Source organism: Anarhichas minor, unplaced genomic scaffold (genome assembly GCF_050575085.1).
Source record: "Anarhichas minor isolate MPS153535 unplaced genomic scaffold, ASM5057508v1 ptg000023l, whole genome shotgun sequence".
Lineage (NCBI taxonomy): Eukaryota > Metazoa > Chordata > Actinopteri > Perciformes > Anarhichadidae > Anarhichas > Anarhichas minor.
In genome coordinates this window covers 978,821-982,475 of record NW_027466469.1, presented here as the reverse complement: position 1 = coordinate 982,475, position 3,655 = coordinate 978,821, and positions in this window count along the sequence as shown.

Here is a 3,655-nt window from a genome sequence, read left to right as displayed (position 1 = left end):
ATTATGTCATAGTGCCCAAAAAACATTCTCCCTACTTCTAGCCGTGACCGTGCTGTTTCCATAGACTTGTATGACTTATACGTTGCGGCAGTAAACAAGGCCACAGTTAGTACGAGATGACAGGAGCAAAAAAAACGCACTGAAACTGCTTGGGGTTCAGAGGGTTGAATCACCCCCGAAGGTCACAAGCTGTAAACTGAACATGTTATCGTATAATATATTCAATCAATACTCAGTGATTGGTAGCACCTGTTTGGACCATATTTATGTTCTAGCAGATTATACTGTTAGAAAAACATACATACGTTTATGACCGCTGGGACGCTATAAATTCCACACAAAAAGGTACCACAGTAAATGATACCCATAAATCATCTACAGTACATCAACTTTTGGAGAATGTACAATAATTCAGACTGTGTTTGAGTGCAGCCCTGTTGGGAATTATGCATATATAGATTGGACACATCTGGCGTCCAGATTGTCAAATATTTGGGTGCCATCTTGCGTGTTAGTTTTCATGTTACAAGTGGGCCTAATTAAGTTTAGCTGTGTGAGATCAGGTCAGGTAATTATGGAAGAACTGTTCCGCTCCGATGTCGTATAGTTCTAAAAGGAAAAGTCCTGAGGATAAAGAAATTAAAGTATTAAAAATATTTTTTGTATTTTGCAAAACAAAACTTTTTTCCAATTGTATATACACTGTATCTTATTTTCAAATGACTTATCAGTGGTAGTGACAATTCCTTATTCAGCAAGTATCGCAGCTATTAAATATACTGTCATGCAATTGTTTTATTTATTTTAGAGCTGGTTCAAAATACGGTAATGAGGTTTTACATCACAGAAAGTGTATAGCACGACTAAGGACTATTCTTTTTTACATAGCTGTATTAGTTGTTTAGAGTATTCTGTGGATTAACACACTTTTTAGTGCTTCCAAGGGAATTAGTAGACAAAGTAAATGTTGGACAAACAGAGCACTACTCTTGGATCAGTGCTCCGTAACAGCAACTATCCTGAAGTATCCTATCGGGGAGAGAAAAAGTTGTAATAATAAATCCCTAGTCGTCAATATTGTCATTTTTTGTTTCAGGGCGACTAGCATATATACGTATGTTTCATATTTTAAGAAATCAGTTAAAAGTTGGCTTAATTTTTGTTACTGCTGACTCAAAACAGTTTTTTCCTCTGTGTCAAGAGGTCCTTAAGCAAAGACAGAAAAAAAGAAAACAGGGACACTTTGTTGGCGCTAAACTTACAGCATTTACTGTTTTCATCCCATCAAAGTATCTGCAACCACAACACGACTAGAGAGAAAAAATCCCTGCAAAGAGACACAGGCCTGTGTTTCACTCAATGGGTCCTTAGCAGAGGCGGTGGGTTTGATCACATACACAGTTTCAAAGGTTGGAGGATCACCTGATCCTCTGGTTGTGTGTGTGTGTGTGTGTGTGCGTGTGGTAGTGGGGGGTCCTCAATGCCTTGGGGCAATACTATAATAGGCACTAACCCACCCCTGGGGCCAAACCTCTCCAGCCCTTAGACAAAGTGTCCCGCCTCAGTCATATTTGATTTCAAGGGCCAATCTTTGACTTGATGGGTTCTGGACAGGTAACGGGAGAGATAGAGGGAGAGGATTGTGCTCTTTTGATCTTCCTCTGCACACTTTTCACTGTCAGGCTAATAAATAGTCAATGTGATGGCCTCAGCTCACATCAATGTCAAGAAAAGGCATTTGTAATAGATCAAAAACTGAAACTGATGTGTTTCTGTTGCTTTATATTAGGTTTATAATCAGTGTTATGGCCTTGTAAGCAACGTGAGACGTCCTTGCAGAGGTCGTCTCTGTGACGTATGGCTAATGCATTTGTTCACCACTTGAAAGGATTTGTCAGTGCTTATAAAAGCATTATGTGGTTTATAAGTAGAATAGAAATATGTTTCCAATCTGGGTAAGCAGATGGTTGAAAATGAGTAAATGTAAATCAAAAATGTATAGATGAAAGATAGAGTAACACATTAAATATTAGTTTCATGGAATCAAAAGGTATCATGGAAAGACATTTGACAACTCAGTTGAGATGGAAACCCGGGGATTGCTCTCTAGAGAATGGGTGCTTGAGCTTTTACAAACAAAGATGTCTGTACCCATAAGAGGAAATGGCATCGAATAATAAATGCGATTTACCAGAAGTACGTTTCATATTGGGAAACATTCCAACTGGGTGACAGACAAACATTCATGGATGTGACAGCAGACTCCTCTGTCAAACTGTGTTTTCCACTGATTCAGTACATCACCCTTTAGCACAAAACCGCTGGGCATTGGCACTGAATCTCTGCCGCAGGGCATCAGTGGTGGGCAGTGAGCCAAGCCAGAGATATAGTCATTCGTAGAAAACGGCAGACTATATCACAAACCCTTATTGTGGCCAGAACGCCACTTTGACTGACGTACATCATCAGGCATTGAGATGGCTGATGCACACACTGACTGTAACTGTGGCTGTGTGGTCAGTAAAAGACAGCTGGCAGATGTTGAAAAGGACAATAAATGTGTTATTAGCTTCAAATTGCACAATACTGATTGTGAACTAAATTCCGAAGCTGTTTTTTGGACTGATTTTCTTTCTCCAGCCATCTGTTTTTATTGTTAAATTGTATACTTGCTTGAGAAAGCTCATCCATTACAATTCATATTTTTTGGCCTTTATTTATTTACATTAATACACACGTAATATTACATTTTGAAACGCCTAAATGGTCCCATGTGAAACTTGAGTCTGCTGCTGAAAAGCACTGCAAGAATTGGATATGAAAATTCAACAAAAAAGACAAGAAAGTACCGAACATTCATGTTAAGAGAAGGATGACATGAATTTGGATGTTTCTGGCATGAAAACATTGCTTTGAACACATTGCAGATCTGAAAACTCTGAATGTAGTACATGCAGTATTTAAAATAGTCTCTCATGACTGCATTATGTGGTGCATACATGGTATGATTTAGAAAATGTTCACCAGTAATATCAAGTATTTGTAACTTTAACGGGATTAAATCAAAACCACCACAAGTAAGATGGTGAACCAAAGACACAGACAACATTGTAAACTGTAGAGTCTACGCTGATGATTTAAATGGTATGCATTTATCCTTCACAACAATCCACCTTTGGTGAAAAAAAACGGGGAGAAGGAAGTGAATGAAATACTGTCCTGGTGTGAGCGTTTGAACCATCAGGACATCAGTCCTCACAGAACGACACAACCACCCACTACACACACACACTGAAGCCTTTGTAAACAAACACTAACTAGAGAGAATAGATCCCTCGATCATCATCATCATCACACAGCTGTACACACAGATGTGCTGAGAATCCTGTCATGTTACGGACACAGACGAGGCTGAACAGGAAGTACAGAAAAGGTTCTGACCACATTCAAGAGTGGCTGTAGCCTATAAAACAATGAAAAGACAAAAGGATTTCTAAATAACCGTGGAGAAATTAGGTATCAGGTGCAGATATGGGTTCAGATGAACATTTCTGGTTGAGAACAATGAGCTTTCAGGATAGCAAAGACTCAAACAGTCTGACGTGAAATTACAGAATGATGGCGACATTTTTTGAATTCCTCTGTTGGAGAAGAA